Below are 20,238 nucleotides of genomic sequence, written 5' to 3' on the forward strand. Positions count from 1 at the left end.
CGAAAAGCTATAGTCTGTCCGCTTTCTTTAACTTCTTACGAAAATTCAATTTGATGCTCTGAGAGAAAGTTGTGACGATTTTCCCAAGGTGACCTGTTTCGCATGTAATTTAAGGGTCTGCAAAAGCCCTAAATTCCTAAGATTATATCTCCTCAAATATCGTGAGACAGGATCTGAAATTCGGATCCAAGGTTCAGACTGATTTCTTCTCAAATGAGTTCTTTCTTCAACTTCTGAAACTTTGTAGAGAAAGAGTTATAGCAACAATTCCACGATGACCTGTTTTAGATGAAATTCTGGAGCTTGCAAAAACCATAACTTCATCAGATCATATCTCCAAAAATATAGTGATCCAAGATATGAAATTCAGACCCGAGGTTTAGCAAGATTTCCTCTCAAAAGGGTTTTTTTGGGCTTCTGAAACATCACAAAAAAACAGTTATAGCAAAAATGCCACGATGACCTGTTTGGAGCAGTGAAACCCTTGAATCCAAAGCTTTGATACCAAATGTTATGAAACCAACTCACAGAAAGATAGACAATATAGAACAACACCTTAGAAATAAACCTCTTTGAGAGGGAAACCTCCTTTACATTACACAAATGAACAATTCTTTGATGATACAAATGACAAGACCTCCTTTCTATATATAGGAGTCTAAGGGGTCATAATATAATCAGAGCCGACATAACAATAATAATGTAATGGCATAATAATAACAATAGTGGGCTTCTATGGGGCACAATAATAACAATATGGGGACTACATGGGTACAACAATATAATAAGGGGGTTGTACTAATAATAATAAGGGGTTACACTAGTAGTATAGGGGCCTAACAGAATGCAATTTTTGAGTGCCTTTTACTATTTCAGCTTCACATGTAATTGATCTATCTATGTCTTCAACTCCAATATGCCAAAAAAACTTATAGTAAATTCAAACAAGAATTTAAAATATGTTATTTAAAATACAATTTATATATGTTGAAGATAATCATCCTCATATTGTTTAAACTATATAATTTATAAATGTTTAAAATTATAAATTTAATACAAATTATCATATATTAAAACTATATACAAGTTAATTTGTATATATGTGCATACCTTTGTACCTCCCTTGATGGGTTAGTCTAATGGCTTAGTGCAGCATCGCACCATTGAACAACTTGTTCAGTTGAGACATGTCTGTTTGCAAAGTGTTCTATTTGATATCTTCGAAGTGCTCGTTTTATACATGCCCCTGCACCATCATTTTCTCCTTTCCATGATGAGTCTTAAAGAAATTACAATGATGTTTAATGTGGGTTTTTTATGAAGATGACATAACCAAACAAATGATCATGAAGATTTGAATTGACCTGTGCATCCATCTTACCATATCTAATGTTCATTGAATTTTAATCCACGACCTTTCTATGAGTCATAAATCTTATCAAAACAATGTTGTACAAAATGTGTATCATGTGTACGATCATCGTTGATATAAAAGTGATATTCTTTAATAACATGTCGATTCTCACTAGTGCTTTCTATATCATCAACATTTTGTTTAACATGTCTATATAGAATATGGACAAGCATAGAGACTTGGTCAGAATGATAATATTCACTTTGTATTTCATTTTGTGCAACAAATGTGTAATTCTCTGCAAAATCAACTATTGACAAAATGGTCCCCGGTGGAAACATTTCACGGGATTTTTTGAATTGCAGGTCCTACCATCAAGCTCTATGTGAATTCTTGGTGTACTTATAAATTTTTGTCTCAAATTTCTTCAAAAAATCTATCACGGGAATTCATTCTTCTTGTAATTCAATCTTTTTAACACTCGTACTATTATTTGAACTAATCGATGTATGGATATATTCATATCTCTTCCATTTCACTTTTAGGTTAGACAATGATTGATCATTTATATCAATAGAATATTTGTTGTGAAATAAAGTCAAATTTCCACAATGATCATATTTTTTACCACCAACACATTTCTTTTGGTAAAATAATTCATGACTTTCTCTTTCACATAGAATTTCAGATATGAAATCATGGATAGTGGAAGGAGGAGGTGAATTTTTCCAAAATGTTTTACCAAAATTAAGGAAGGTGTCATAATATAATTGAAATTTCACATGATAACGACAACAACAAGTGTCACATATAGTCATAGGTTTAACATACCATGGTTTTTATTGCACAAAAGTATTGATTGAGACATTAATTCCACGATTCTCTTCTATGAAATTATTGAACAACTCTATTTGAGTGATGTCCAAGATATGTTTTGCATGTTCTTCACACTAATTTCTTGTTATTCTTTCCTGCATCACATTCCTTTCTTTTGGTGAAACATGTGAATTTTTCATCCAATATTCGTATATTATTTTTTTAACATCTTCTCCAAGTCAATATTTGTATGGTTACCTACAAATAATTGTCCAACAAGTGAGCTCATCACTTACATCTATTTGTAATCAAAATTTTCTATGTTTGTGCAATGTTTTTCGTGAGGTCCCTAATATTTTTGCCATAGATTTTACCATACAATTTTCTTTAGTACTTTATGAAACCACTACCATTTTTATTTCTCTACGTGCAGCGAAATTTTTTTTCTTTCTAGATCTTCCATTTTTTTATAGAGCACTATTTGTATTTTGAATCACATTTTCCTTCACCTTTTTATCTTTCGTTTATTTTTGAATTCCCAATAGAGTTGTGGTGTCTTTTATTTTCTTTGATGTTAAGAGACCCCTCAAAATTTGATCTTGAAATGTCACAATTTCATCTTTGACGAACTTCTCAATAATGACCTTAACACGATATCGTATAATATGGTCAACTTTTTTATCTCCATTTATGTCAATGTCAACATTTTCTAATATCTTATCATTGATATTGATTTCATCTATACATATGAAAATTAAATGTAAATGGGTATAAATATTCATTAAATAATAAAACTAAAAATTAGAGTGAATGAAATTGAAATTGAAAAATATGTATAATTTCAATAATACACAAGACATATATATATATATATATATATATATATATATATATATATATATATATATATATATATATATATATATATATATATATATATATATATATATATATATATTGACACACACACAAGATGGTGATTCAACTTTTTCATTTAAATCTCTTTCAACATCATCAATCATTGGTTCGTTCTCTTTTTCACTTTGTCTTTCAACATTTTCAATCGCATCATCAATGTCATGAGGAATATCTCTCTCTGTTTACATTGCAAAATATTTTTCAAATTAGTTCATCAAATAAAAAATAAATTTCACAATACACTAGTTAAATTTTAAATATCATTTATAATATTTACATTTACATACCTTCTTCAACTTCTAGTTGAGATTGATTTTCACTTTCAATATTTGCACGTTCTTTCTTATTTTTTTTGTCATAGTTTCTTCCGTATTCACTACGAGCCTCAATGTCTCTCGTTTGATCATGTTTTCTCTTGAAATATCTTTGATTTCCCATGATAATTCAATCTATGTAGATTTTTAAAATCCAACCCAAAAAAGTCAATTTCAAAATCCTACAAAAAAAACTCACTTTCAAAATTTAGACCAAAAAGCTCACTTTAAAAATTTAGCACAAAAGAGTTACTTTCAAAAAACCTCACTTTAAAAATTCAACCAAAAAAATTTACTTTCAAAAAAACTCACTTTAAAAATTCAGCGCAAAAAAGTCACTTTAAAAATTTAGCTTTAAAAATTTAGCCCAAAAGACTTACTTTAAAAATTAGGCACAAAAAACTTATTTTAAAAATTAAGCTAAAAAACCTCAATTTAAAAATTCAACCCAAAAGTCTTACTTTAAAAATTAAGCTAAAAAATCTCACTTAAAAAATTTAGCCCAAAAGACTTACATTAAAAATTAAGCCCAAAAATCTCACTTAAAAAATTTAGCCCAAAAAACTTACTTTAAAAATTAAGTCCAAAAAATTTCCTCCAAAAAATTCAACCCAAAAGACTTACTTTCAAAATTAAGTCCAAAAACTTTCCTCCAAAAAATTCAGCCCAAAGGATTTACCTTAAAATTTCACTCCAAATGAGGAAAAAGTGGAAAAATAATGTTTTGGCTTCATATATTTATATTGTTTCGAGTGAAACTTTTTTTCCAAAAGGTCGCATCGCTTCATTTTTGCGGCCAACAGAAAATATCGACACATTTTCAACCAAAGTTTTAAAAATAATTTGGTCAAATGTTTAAAGTAATTCGGTTGAATTATTTTTCCATTTATTTTAACCGGCATCGATGACAAACACAAGTTCAGTCGAATGTAATTTTTATTCAGCGAAATTTTTTTAACCTACGACTCTGCAACAATTCGGCACTAGTCACCTTTTTCCAACTTCAAAATGCTTAAAATCCATCAAATTTAGTGAATTTTTGGTCAGAACCAATAGGAGCATTTTTAGAATTAAATCTATTTTCAGTAGATATAAAGTTTATGGAATTTTATAGAAATTTGCTAATTTTAATTAATTTTCTAAAAAAATTTGTGCAAAAAATTTCTGAAGGTCATTCTAATTTAGTGAAATCAAAAATTTGTATCTTCCAAAATACACTATAAAAAAAAATGAAAAATTTATTGTTCATTACATTGGTTTGTCTTTTGTAATGTGTAGTGTTTAGATTTTTAGTTTATGACTAATATGTTGAGAAATTTGACGCGCAACTAAACATCTTCAAAATCTACAGTTTTTTCATATTGGTTCAATTCAAAAAATTCTAGTAATTATGATGTGCATCATTTGGTTTTGTAAATATAACGATATTGAATTAGAGTCTATTTAGATTGTTGCAACACATTTTACTTCAAAAACACCAAGTTACAAAGAATACACTAGTGCTCAAAAATATGACGTGTTATGAATCCCTCGATTTTTAAAGAAAACATAGTCAAACAATTGATAATTTGACATATCAAATATCAATAAAAAATTTCTAAAAAATAAGTAATAGAAAGATAATAAAATTTCTAGCAAGTTTCATTTTTAGTGTAAAATGAAATTCTAAAGAGAAAAATTGTTTTGGCTTGCCGAAAGTTGAAGAACTTCTAAAAATTATATTTTTTCTCAAAAAAGGGCAAAAAGTGTAACCCAATTTCACATTTTCACTCATCTTTCTGGTCTCATATCCAAGGATGCAACGCTTTAGCCACATGGTCACTCGATGATACAATAGAAAAATGGGCACAACTATTATCAATACTTCCACTAACATTTTGACTATCAACATTTACAGAGGGAAAATCAGCCCTGATTTTGGGATGCACCTTTTTTGACAGCACGCATCTGCATATATCAATTTTATGTATATCTTTACAGACATGTTATTATTGTATATTTATTATCAGTATATTAGTTACAGAAATGTAACAGATAGTTATCTTAGTATGTGGCTTGGCCACCATTTTTTTTATATATGCTTCATTGAAGCATCTACAACATGTAATTTTTAAATACATAGTGAAAGTTATGATTTTTCCTTGGAAAAAAACCAAAATTACAATATTCCCTATAAATATGTTGATAAGAAATGGAGAAAAACTGTGATTTTAATGATATTACATCATTCAATAGGTTTCGAAGTGTGTGCATGTGGAAAACATATTGTTGATTGAACCAGTTTATGGCAAGTTTTGATCTCCAAAAACTTGAAGGTGTCTGCATCCTTTTTCTAATGCAAAGGAGAGAAGATGTCTGAGACTGATAAGTTCCAAGAAATTGTTTTTGCCACATCCTAGTATCATCCTTAGTTTGTAGTAGTTATCTTCATTGAGGTATAAAATAGCACCACCACCAAAACTTGTTTGTTGTGCAGATCCATCAAAATATGCCCATGGGAAGAATTTGTCAATGGATTCAACCGTGATGTTCCTATGGGATTATTTGGGCTCATCATCAGGTATCAAGTTGTATAGTGTATAGATGTGAGCAGAGACAAGTGACCAGTTGGGAGGTTTCCTAGAAAAAAAAGCTTGTTCCTGCATAACCAAATGCACCAGCAAACAAGAAGTGGGAGATTCCTAAGTTTAGAATTATGTGCTTGATTCCACCACAATTCCCAAGCCGATAGAATTTTCCATCTATCATATTCGATGTTCAATGCCAATAATTGTTGTACTCGATTCCATAACAAAGATTTAGTGGGATAGTGGAGAAAAGGCGATCAATGCTCTCTTCAACATTCCTGCATAGTGCACACCACGAAGGTCCTCAAAAAGACTAACGTTGAAGGTTGTCCCCATTAGGAGATTTGTTACGCAAGATGCACCACATGAAAATATTTCCTCTAGGAGGTCCTTTTAGTTTCTTTAGGGGTACCACCACCATACAGTGCATGGGGGCTTATGATTAACATAGATAATGGGGTAACCATCCTTTGGAGTGTATGTGTCATGTTGTAGTACCCAAATGAGCTCATATTCCATGTCCATGATCTTGACATGCATTTCAGCAAAAGAACTTATATATTTTTCATTCATGTTGCCAGGCAGCAAGGATGTCGAGGTCCAATGCCAATTTCCAAGCCTGAGAGAATATAGCAGTGTTGTCCGAATCAGCGATATGGTCCAGTGTTGATATGTTGGAGTTCTCCATATATTGGATGAGCTCACGTGAAAGAGAGTGATCATTTTCCATAGCCTGACTAGGTATCCAAACCGATACGTACCTGATTTCCTAAGCCTATTCTCCATGCTAGGTTGGCTCGTATATGGTCAATAGAGTTCAACACGACACGCCAAATCAAGGATATATTAGCTTTGTTCCAATTCAGTCTCCTAATCCAATTGAAAATGTGGAGTGGAGTGATATATTTCCTAATAACTACCGTTGTCCACAGATTTTTCGTTGTAAGTACCTACCAACCCATTTTCACAGAAATGGCTTTATAGAAAGATGCAAGGTTTTTCATGCCCTAGCCTCCCCATTTCTTTGGTAGGGAAATGTGCTCCCATTTGAACCATGTAAAGGTATTTCGTTCCTTATTTCCTCTCGAGAGGAATCTGCAGCAAAGTTATTCTATTCTAGAGAGGATGTCTTTGGGGATCCATGCCAGTGACATCCAATAAGCAGGAATCGCCTCTAAAACTTATTTGCTTAGAACGAGGTGACCAACTCTTAAAATCCACCTATGATTCCATATATTCAATCGTATTTCAATTTTTTCCACAACCTAGGACTAGTCAAAAAATTTATATTTATTGGGCTTGATCCTGAAACCTGGGTAATTAAGACCATCTTCAAAATCAAGGGGAGGGAACGGGAATCTCTTATGTGCATAATGTACTTCATATTGAGAGCACACAAAGGTAGAAAATGTGGATTTCAAATGATTACACACCATACCTGTGGCCTTACAAAGTAACTTAAGAGTGGTGTTGAATACAAAGAAGCCGCTAATAGATCCATTCAGGAAAATGAGGACTTCGTCCACAAATAGGAGATGCGACAATACATAGTTGTCAGAAATTTTAATGCCCTTTCTTTTCCCATGCTTCTTTTCCTTGGCAATTAATGTACTCATACCTTTCATTACCAATAAGAAGAGAAAGGGTGATAAGGGGCAACCTTGCCTGAATCTGCGCTCAGCATGAAAAAAATGTGATGTTGATCCATTTATGAGAACATTGTTTGACACAAATAAGATGCAACACATAATCCAATTAATGACAAAAATAGGGAAGCCCAGGTGTGTCAGAAGCATTTGAAAATATAACCTATTGGTCTTGTAAAAATCCTTTGAAAGGTTGATTTTGAGAATCATGCCTTTTAGATTCTTAATTTTAATGGAGTGTATGCTTTCCTAAGAGATGCCTATAGCTTCATGAATCTAACGATTATCCAAGAAGGAAAATTTCTCCTGGGAGATATGTTGTGATAGTATAGGCTTAAGACAATTAGCAATGATTTTGACAATGATCTTATAAACTACATTGCAAAGAGAGATCCACAATATGCATTTTCAATGGACGCTTTGGTTCAAAATGCATATTGTGGATTCATCTCCGACTCTTAACTCTTTAAATAATAATGATTTAATTAGTAACCATGATATTTCAATACATATAACTAGAACAACCATATAAATTAAATGGTTGCTCAAAACTTATAGGCATCAATTCATGATAGACATAAAAAAATTACTTATGAATACATATCAATTTGTTAAAAACTAAAAAAATCATAAAAGTTAACTAAATTAATAACTTTATTTTAAATTATAATTATAAATAATTATAAAAAGAATATATATATATAGCAAGATTCTTAATCATGAAGTTTCACCTCTACTTTACCATAGGGATAAGCCAATGCCATGGTTTATCTATACCACATGCTCAAAAAACCATGAACTTTATAACATTTTTTTAATTGAATTAAAAAGAAAAATGACATAACGACCTTTGAGATAAATCTTAACTCTCTACTGTGACTACTAATAAAATTATTCCATGGATACTTTGTAAAGGTTAAATCCCTACCATCTACCTATTAATTATTCATAACTAACATAAATTTTTGAAAGCACTATTCCAAAATAAATACATCTATACAAGCAATTAATAAACATACAAAAACTCAATAAATTTAATTAATAAACACATAATTAGGAATAGAGTATTTATATATATAAAGATGTGATATATATATATATATATATATATATAACCATCAACTTCATATTTAAATTATTTCATAAACACATACATATATATAAAGAGGGAGTGTGAATGCATTGATGATTATATTAAAAATTTAAATTAAAAAATATAAAGAAAAAATACGATATGAAAATCACAATAAGATATATTGTAACTATATGTATTATCAAAATTTTAATAAAATTAAAAACAAAAATATTTTTATAGATAGATATGTGAAATTTAGGTGTAAATGACATTATTAAGAACTAGTATATATCCATCTTAACTTGAAATTTATGAAGTGTAGAAAGAAGCATATTTCTTAAAAGATATTTTTTCATCACATTAGAAAAAAAATTACCCATTGAAAAATTTAATCTCTCTCAACTTTTAATAAATCCTAAATTACTTTATACTAATTATTTATCATTTTTATAATATAATAATATAATTTATAATATATTATATATTTTTATAATTAATATAAATAATAGTTAAATATATAATATATAAATTTATAATTACATCGAAGGTGTTCCTATGATGAGTTTAGCAAAGGCAGATCCCACTAATCAAAGGGACTATTTTCGTCCTCCTTCGTCCAATCATTTTTGACCACCTAAAAAATTCAGATTCTAGTTTTTGAATCTATGCCCATTTTTCTTTGATATTCATTTGACTACTTTAAAGCAACAATGATCAAATTTTGATTTTTTAATCTATGCCCATTTATCTTGATGTTCATCCGACTATTTAAAGAATATTTATGAATATAGAATATAAGTGCTAAAATTACTTAAAACAAGTTCTAAACAAAGCTTGAATCCCCCACCATCTCCTCTCAAAATGACAGTCGTAGCAAGTAATGTGCATAGAATAATTGCTTACAGTTGAAAGGGGCATCTTCAAATTTTAAGTGACAAGAAATCTAGGGCTTATGAGCAACAAGAGTAAGTCCTATCTCTCTCTGTAGGTCTATCTATGATAACCATGCTTGCAGGTTCTTGCACCATTCAGGCCTTAGGTAATCCTTATGCAATTTCATAGAACAATTCATTGACATTTTGTGTTTTCTTTGCTAAGATTTCCATAAAAAAAAACCATTTCCCTATGCATACATTTTAGCTTCCTTTGGTTTTATCTGCCTCTTTGTTTCCATATTAGACTTATTTCCAGCGATTTCCAATGATGGTCATAACCAAATTTAGATTTCCTTATCTTTTAAGCTCCAACAACCAATTATTTTCTTGAACAAAAGAATATTAATTGGTTATGCCATAAGCAGTTATATTTGTAGCAATACCACAATAATACATGGTAGCCAAGTTATGATATTTATCCTGTCCGATAGTGTCCCATGTCTCAAATTTTACATCCAACTCATTCACAGAGAGTGTCTGTGAGAAAAATGTTGCTCCAATTGTAGACTTCTGATAATTCAAATTTTCTAGTACGCATAACACAATTAAGCACTAGCTTAGCTTGCATGTTATCAGTGCCCATGATCACGATTTAGACCAGGGATACGATGCTCACACTCAAATGCCTCGAAGTTTTCTCTACAGATTACCAAACTCCACAACTTTTGGATCAAGAGAGGAGTGAGAACAAAGAGTTGTAGCTAAGAATTTGGTGATCGCAACGAATCCAACTGCACAACAAACAATGATTTGTGAACAAATTCACCCAACCATAGACCAGACAATGGTTTCTAAACAAATTCACCCTTTGCATATATCTTCGAAGATCCAATTCAGGACCTTGAGCTTTGCCAAATGCCCGAGATCCACTAGAACGGCTCTTACGAACCAAATCTCTTCTAAGTTGTTAAGATATCCTATGCACACACGTATACCCCTATAATAGTTCCAACATAGTTCAATTTGATTATTACTTTTGAAGATGTTAATATTGTATTCGTATGGAATTCAAATTTGATAGATTATTTAACTTAAATGTATAAATTGTAATAGTTCACACATTGTTATTTATTTTTGGGAAGTTCATATTATATAGGGTCATAAATCTTAAAAGGATACAAAATCATTTGAATTTTTGTTGTTAATGTCAAAAGGTGTCATAGATTTAAAAAATCATTTGAATTTAGCAATCATGTTATTTTAAAAAATTTAAGGTCATATGAATTAAGAGCATTGATCCCTCTTAATTTATTTTTAATGATTTAAAATGTTGAAGTGAATAAATATGGATGTGTTTACACCATTACTAAAACATTGAACAACTCTAATTCATCTATTAAATGTTTATAGCTATATGACACTATTTCTCTTCATTTATATAGCAATTTATGATGATAAATAACATCAAAGTCCAAATATAAAGAAGCATGATAATTTGATGTTAGTTCAAAAATCCTATTACATAACCATTCTTGTGATTTAGAATGCTCAAGTGAACAAACATGGATCTTTCTATACCACTTCTAAAACATCAAACATCTCTAATTCATCTTTTAAATGTTTGTAGCTAGAAAACACTTCACATTGATTAATTTATCATTTTAGAATCATAAACAACATCAAAATCCAAATAAAAAGAGTTATAAAGTTTGATGGTAATTGAAACAATCTAGGGTATTCACGAGTAAAGGACACTAATTGCCACCTATAAAGGTAGAGTCACCTAAGTACAAATCACTCTTGGGTGCAATATTAGTATTGCAGTTGGTAAAATAATTTTAAAGAATGAATCTCATGGTTTATCAATCTACTATTGGTTTGATAAAGATGGAAACATTTTTTAATCTAGAAATATTAGTAGGTGGGCAAGGGGGATAGGTGCAAGTTCTTAACGTCCAAAAATAGAGTTAGTAGAAGAGTAGGTTAGATTTCAGAGTAGGTGTCTACAATTTTACTTGTGCTCAATGAAAGTGGTGGTCTTGCTCATGCCTGATAGCAGTCAGTATCCAAATAGACTTTGTAAACAAATTGTTCAAATATGTAGTCACATGGGTGTCGAATGTGATCCATGCTAAAGTTGAAATGCAGTGGGGGTAGGACAAAAACCAATGGATGATGACATGTTTGACAAATAGTCCTCGTAGAAGAAACATATTGAAAATAGATTGCAGAAAAATAATGGTATGAAGTTACTTCCTCTAGCATTTATCATTTTATAGAGAGTATGGAATATCATATAGTGATATGGAAATTCATTGGCATTTTTCCCGCTGAGAACGATTTATTAGGATGGGTTAAATATAAATGGAAATATAAATCTTAGGTTGATATAAAATTACAAGGATTATTTATAGCCGTATTCGCTTATATTGAGAATAGAGACAAAATATTTAAAGAAGGGTCATACTTCTTCAACTTAGTGGGTTTACATTTGTGTTGTTGGACATAACAATTTTCTCCTAAAAATGAAGATTTCACAAAAGAATCAAGAATGGTTCACATGTACTCATTTTAAGAGTCATGGGAGAAAATAACACTCAAGGAGTTATGGGAGAAAAAACCACTAGAAGGAATAGGCAATACCCTTGCATCATTTGTCAAAATCCTATACGTCACCACGTATTGTAGATATACCTCCTATGAAATAATATTTTTTGATATAAACGTCTCATTATCTTTACCATAAACTTGGATTATGAACACACAAACCTTTTCAAAGGAGGTATCTATAGGGATTAAAGATATGAGTATAGATAATGACACATAAAAATATTTAGAGGATGTTTTTAGTAGATAAACCCTTGGCAAGATGTAGAAGGTTGAAAAACAAAGTAATAAACTAAGCACATAAGACAAATAAATGTGATGGAGACACCATGAAAAATATATCTTGGAAATGTTAAAATGGATATAAGGTTATAGGGGTGAGTGTGAAAGGGTTTTTTGGGGAATTGGTGCTTCTATAGGACCTTAGCTAGATCACATTTGAAGTAATGATGGAAACCTCTAGAGTCATATCAACTAACTACATTATAATAGGAGTTCAAAATGAGGGGCATATCATCAATGCTAAAGACTTTCCTAATCCTACCCTCATAGATTTCCTTTTAGACTCTATCAAGATGCTGTGGTTACCTATGCAAAGGTAGGATTGGATAATAGGAGGATACATTTAAATGATCACATCCTTGTAGGAGAAGAGAGGATGCTTCTATAGGTTGGATATTAAAATATGGTGTACAAGGAAACTATAGAGAAATTATAGTTAGTTGACAAAATGAGAAATGGATGCCACGAGACAACATTTTTTGACTCTTATCTGCAAAAGATTTCCCTCTCTTCTACAGTCTGGCAACTAAATATTAAGCCTATGATGGGCTAATCATCATCATTATACCTATAGAACTTCGTACAACCCTGAAATATTACGCAAAATAATGTGTGAACTATTTCCTTTTACGGTATCATCTACTTAATGAAATTTAAAATTGTCAATGATAGGCTAATATACATAATAATGTGTTATCAATGGTGGGAAGTAGAAGGTTTCTCTTGGTCTTATAGTTTTCTCAAAAAAAAATTAAATAACCTTTATCTCATATTTATTCTCTCAAAAATAAGAGTTTTTATATTTAGTGATTTAGTTTTCCAAGATGATCTTCCCAAATCTTGTATTCCTCTAGTGTACTTTTGAATCTTTAGAGGCAATTGCTAGTATATTATATATTTTTATAAATAATATAAATAATAATTAGATATATAATATAATATAGCTATATATATAATTATAAAATGTAGTTAGATACTCTATATATTATTCCATTATAATAGAAATTAAATTTGGTTATATATATAATAACATTTTGGTGATTTGTAGTAAAGTATAGGAAAGCCATTGACATTGAGAGGAGATCGAGTAATCTCAACATAGATGAAAGATGGAAAATTAGTAGATGTTGGATCCCTGCCCTTTCCTCTTAGTTTTCTCCTTCTTAGTCTAGTGGTTTTGTCGGTTTCTAAGTTTTTTTCCTTTTTCTTTGATTTTGGTTTCCTCTGTTTTCTCTCCCCCCTCGGTTTATTCATTCCTCTTTATCCCATTTTCCTTTTATTTTTTATTTTTATATATCATCTTTGGATCTTAATTTACTTTATATTATCCCTTTTACTTAGGTATTTATAATTTAGTGGATTTTCTTAATCTTTGTTATAAGGATTAGTTTCCCTCTTTTTTATTTTTATCCCTAGCCTCTTTTTATGAAAAATGTTTTCCTTCTTCACCCTTTATATATATATATATATATATACATATATATATATATATACATATACATATACATTTACATTTACATATACATATACATATACATATACATTTACATTTACATATACATATACATATACATATACATATACATATACTTTGCCCTTTTTTCTTTACCTAACGAGATTTATTTCTCCTTATTCTTAGTCTAAGTCCATAGTTAGTTTGGGATTCTAGGATTGTAATTTTATTCGTTCTTATATAGGTTTTTAATTATTTAACTTTTAATTAATTAATAAACTATGGTTTTGATTTTATACATATTTATATATTTTTTTTCCAAGGAAAAAATGTGATTATCATTATAAATGTGGAGATTACATGTTGTAGATGCTTCATAAAAAAGCATATCTCACTATTTGTAACCAAGACTTGCCTCATTAAAAGAGTTGCATATTACAATTGTATGAGAATAATGATACCAGAAAAATATGCATCAGTATCAAATACAGAACCACACACTATCCTGATAGTAATCCGATATATCATATATCCTGTTGTTGAATTTCACTAAATGGCCTATAATAGTATTAGAAAAATTGATGTGACCTATGATCATGTATCAACCAAGTACAATAATGTTGTACCGCAACTTCTTTGGACAAAACATTGGCGATCCGATTCCTTTCCATGAAGATATGATTGCATGTTACAAAAACAAAATGGGTTTTTAATATCATAATTTCATCCAGGAAGTTTCTGAGAGTATGCACATGAAAAATAGCTACTTGATTGAACCACTTTACAACTATTTTTGAATCACTAAAAATCTATAGATGACGACATCCTTTTTCAATAGAAAAAATAAGCAGAAGTCTAAGGCTATTCAGTTCAAAGTAATTGTTTGTTCCTCAACCTAATCCCATCTTTAGTTTAAAATGATGATCATCGGCTAGAAACAATATCGCACCTCCTCTGCATCCATCAGCTTGTGCTGATCTATCAAAGTAAGCTCATGGGCTTGATTTATCAATGTTTTCTTCAATGATATTCGTGATCTTAGGAATTTTTACATTTTCAGGGATAAGATTGACTGTAGCAACTATATGGGAAGCTGAAAATGACCAATTGTGTTCTTTATCTTGAAATAATTTGTTGTTCCTACCCAACCAAATTTCCCAACATACCAGCATGGGCAGATTCCTGAGTTTTTCTGATTGAAAACTAGTCCACCACATTTCCCATGCTGCCAGCACAGATTTCCCCTGCCACCGATTAGTAATATTTAAACTTTGACAAATCAACTTCCATAGTTGTAAAGTGATGGGACACTCCAGAAACAAATGAACAATAGATTTTGTGTTTTGTTTACATAATACACACCAGATTGGGCCCTAGAAGGATTGTCGCTGGAGAATATCACCTATGGGTACCTTATTCCACAGCAAGCACCACATAAATAGCTTGGTTCTTGGAGGGCCATTTAGCCTCCAAATCGATCTCCACCACCAATCTAAGTTAATTGGTTCACTCCCAACACAAATGAAAATATATCCCTCTTTCAGAGAATAAATTCCATGGTTTGAACAAGACCATATGAGCTCATCCTCTCAATTTTGGATTCTAATTTGTGCTTCATCAAGTGCATCAATAAAGGAATTCCATATATGTTTTCAATGGACTTATAAATGCATGTCGCATGCTGAAATCCAACCTTGATGAAGCAGAGTGGATTTGTTATCTACAACAATATGATGTGACGTATTATAACCATAAGCTCACGGGAATTTCAACATATCTAGCAGCAGTTTATGCCCATTTCCACTCCCAGCCCACCAATCAACACCAATGCACACTCTTGTTCCTGTGTCAATTCTCCAAGCAAGACCTTCCCTTGTGAAATTTAAAGAATTTAATACAACCCTCCATATCGTAGATATTTCCACTCTATTCCAATGAGGTAACCTAACTCAATCCTCTAACTAAAATGACAAAATACATTTTTGCACTACCACTTGCTTCCATAATTTGTTTGTTGTGATGAGATGGCATCCCATTTTTGTTGCCAAGGCTTTTGAAAAGTTGATCAAATTTTTCATACCCCAGATGCCCCATTTTTTTGGCTTTGCAATATGCTCCCACCTGACCCAAGCAAATATTTTTCCTTCTTTATTTCCACACCATAGAAATCTACAACATATCTATTGATTTTTTTGTAGAATGCCAATATGAATCCATGCTATTGACATCCAGTAAACTAAGGTAGCTTCCAACATAGATTTAATCAATACCAATCCCCTAGCCCTTGAAAGCCATCTATGATGTCAAGCATTTATCCTACTCTCAATTTTTTCAACCAACCAGGACCAATTTGCAATTTTATATTTAGTTGGTTTCAACCTAAATCCTAGATATTTCCAACCTTCTTCAATATTCAATTTCCTGAAAGGAGATCTCTTTTTAGAAAATGATAATTCATTTGGAGAGCATTTTGCTACTACTAATGTGGATTTCTCATGATTAGTAATCATGCCATTGGCTTTGAAAAATACATTGAGGATTCCATTCATAATAGTGGAATCGCTAATTTCCCCACTCCTAAAAATGAGTACATCATCAATGAATAGGAGATGGGTCAATGATATATTTGCAGAAATCTTAGCCACTTTTAATAGCCCTCTATTCTTATCCTCAATGATCCACCGACTCAATCCTTCCATCACCAATAAATAGAATAGTGGAGATAATGGGCACCCTTGCCTGAGACCTTGTTCTAGATGAAATAAACTGGTTGTTGAACCATTGATCAATAAAACTATATGACACAAATGAAACACAACACATTATCTAGTTTATAAGATTATTAGGAAATCCTACATGAGTTAAAATCATTCGTAGGTACAACAAGCTCGTCCTATCATATGCCTTGGGTAAATAAATTTTCACAATCATTCCTTTTATCTTCTTAAATTTCATGGAATGGAGTCCCTCCTGAGCTATTCCTATGGCTTCATGGATCTGTCTATTTTCCAAGAAAGAAAAAATTTCCATAGAAATATGATGAGATAAAATAGGCTTGATCATGTTTTCTATGATTTTAGAAATGATCTTGTAGGTGCAATTGCATAATGATATAGGCCTAAAGTCATTGCAATCAATGGCCAAATCAGTCTTAGGGATTAATGTTATAAAAGTAGCATTTAAGGCCTCAAACATTTTCCCTTTCATCCTACAGTCTTCGATTATTCTAAGGAGGTCAGAACCAATGAGTTCCAAAGGGTGAGATAACATTCAATTGACCAACTTTCTAGACCAAGACTCTTGTCCCTCTTAAACCATTTAAGAACAACTTCCAGTTATGTCATCATTACAGGTGAGAACAGGTCATCATTTTCCTCTTCATTTACAAAACAAGGGAAAGAGTTTGACACCTTGATCACCTTGATTTGCGAGCCTACTAAAATATTGAACTGCATTTCCTTCCTCGCCCTGAAGACACCAAATAGTGTTAATGGATTTTTACCCCTTGGCATATTGTTGGAAAAATATACTATTGTCATCTCCTGACTTTAACCATAAAGCTTTGCCTCTAAGCCTCCAAGTCTCTTCTTTCTCCTTTAGCAAATTACGTTTTCAACCTCCAATTGAATGACATGTTGCTTTGCTTACAGAGATGAAAATCCTCCATTTACTGGATCTTCAAGCCTAATTAATTCTTCTTCAATATATTATATTGCAGAGTGCTTCACCATCCCTTTTCCTTTTGATCTTAGCCCAGTTAAAAGATCTCCTTTTGATACGATGTAGATTCTGCAAAAATTTCTCAACAGCTAATACATGTTCTGATCAGGACCATATTCTCCATTCTTGTTTAACCATATTGTGATATCCCTCATCACCTAACCAAGTCGAGTTGAATTTGAAAGGTGCATGAGGTTTTGACAACAACCCAGAGATCTCTAAAGATATGGGAGAATGATTAGAGATTCCCCCCGATCCCACCCACTACCTTATCAATTTAATCTTATCAAACATGGATTCCTTGATAAGAAATTGATCTAGTCTTTTGGCCAACATGGTAGAACCAGTCCTGTGATTCCTCCATGTAGGTTGAATGCATGCGGATTCAATATCAATTAGATTTTTGGATTCCATGATCTGTTCAAACAAATACGTAAGAGAATCTATTTGAGCATTATTTCCCCATGACTCAACTAGACCCAAAGAATAATTCAAGTTTCCCCCCATAATAATATTATCCTCCTCCATGAATGAAGCATTCATAATTGTCTACCAAAATGTTCTTATGTTTTGGCATGGACCATATACATTTAATATCCTAATTTTGATGCCTAACTCCTTAGAAAATACTTCCTCTCCAATCACACCTTCCTGACACCATACATTAAGTAATTTCATTGTTTTCCCATTAATACCCAGTGCCAAACCACCAGATATTCCTTTAATGTCCAATTCCTAAAAGAACCAACCTGGAACCATAGCTTCAAGTCTAGGAATGACATGCTCACAAATCCCCCAAAGTCTCCTGTAGAAAAATTATGTCCAACTTCTCATATCCAAATATTCTTCTCAGGGCTAATTTTTTGGTAGGGCTAGCCAACCCTCGACAGTTATAGGATATCCACTTCATCGAGTAACCATACTTAGGTTGCAATTTGCGCTAAGAACCTTATCAATAGACATCTAATGACCTTCTGCTACATCCACACTAGCCTTATGAATGGCTTTATACAAGTTAGATTTCCTACCCGAACTCAATTTAACCGACATAGGATGTGATGAAATACAAATCCCCCCTACCAGGCCAGAGGCATGAATTGCAAGTGATCAAAGATTATGCCTGTGATTGGCGCAGACACTGAGGAGGGTTCCATAATCATGGATTCAAAATAGTAGGTAAATCCGATATAAATGGTACAGGATCTGGGCTACATTCGAGAACCGATGCCATAGGGCATGTAACAACAGGTAAAGGATAAGCCATGAAAGTCTCCAAATTCATCGAGTCGTTAACAACACTAACTTAATTAATGTTAGATGGCGTTGATGGTCTCGAACTAGTAGTCACATTCTTTAGGTTTTGATCCACTTTTCTATTTTTACTATCCTTCTCTTGAGTAGGCACCTGCATATTCAGATTTGTGGTTCCTTCTTTACCAACCTCCCTAAACTCCTCCTTCTTTCCGTGATCTAATAGTGGACGTTCCTTCTATAAATTCCCGACTACATGGTGTCTTCTGCATTGAAAAGGAACCCCCTCGTAGTCCATCTTCTACATTTAGAGTACCCTCACCACTAGAGTAACAAACTTTCAACTAAACCTTCCCTTGTATCTAGTTGGACCAGTATCCAAGCAAAGGCTATCTTGTCTGTCTTAGTAAACAATTTTTCATAATCTAAAAATGTCCCAAGATCATCCCCAATGCTTTTAAAAACATCCTCAAACCAAAATTGCAATGGTAAACCTGGAACCTTGACCCAAATCGGGTATGTTCCCAGCTGTTCGCGATTAGGGTAAAATAATGGTGAGCATCTTTTCAACAAGATGGGAGCCATTTCAATGTGCTAGATATTCGAAAGCACCCATTTTGTCTGCTTCGACAAAGAGAAGATAAGGGCAAACCATCCTCGAGTCATTGTCATAACCGAAAGAAAGTTGACCAACACTTCACCCCATACCTCCTCCACCCACTTCTTGAGTCTGGCCGAAGAGTATTTTCAACCTTGAACCCTCCCCACCAGGACTCGATCAGCTGTACCCATAACATCACTCATTTTGATGCCTTCTCCCAGAACCAATTTCCTACCTTTTTCCTTCACTTTGGTAGCTTTGGATTCTGCGCCTGCTCCCCCCATTCTCCTTCAACCTATCTTCACCTACCTCTCCATCTTTTGATTGTTGATCATCTTCTCCTTTTCCTTATCCTCTGTTTGTCCTGGATTAGGGACACAAGTATAATGACCAGCAAAGCATTCATATGATTGAGCTGGTGAAGAAACCCCTATCCTAGCTAGATTATTTGCACCGACCACTTTCGAAGTTTTCTCATGCCCTCCACAAGATTTCAATGCCCTCTTATTACCTTGAATGTTCACCAATACATCATCCTTTCTTGTATTGTGTTAAGGTTTATGCACATAGTGTCCATTTTATCTATAGACTGTGTATTGCCACAAAAATACCTCTATCATTGCCTCACTCTGTTTCGATCAGGATCGAGCTGCAACGCACTGAATATACATAATCATAACCTGTCTATACTTTCCCGAGATCCATTGAACAGGACCTTTCCACTTTTTGTTCAATCCGAGGAATCCATATTTGACTCCT

The 20,238-nt window shown here is 32.2% G+C and overlaps 1 pseudogene; it reads right to left on the reverse strand.

The window, feature by feature from the left end:
- Window positions 1-9,640: 9,640 nt before the first annotated feature.
- On the reverse strand, window positions 9,641-19,763 carry LOC149253013 (ras-related protein RHN1 pseudogene; annotated as a pseudogene).
- Window positions 19,764-20,238: the final 475 nt, after the last annotated feature.

The sequence above is a fragment of the Pinus tabuliformis genome, chromosome 7, assembly GCF_031772625.1.
Source record: "Pinus tabuliformis cultivar Carrire ecotype Pingquan chromosome 7, CPIR1, whole genome shotgun sequence".
Lineage (NCBI taxonomy): Eukaryota > Viridiplantae > Streptophyta > Pinopsida > Pinales > Pinaceae > Pinus > Pinus tabuliformis.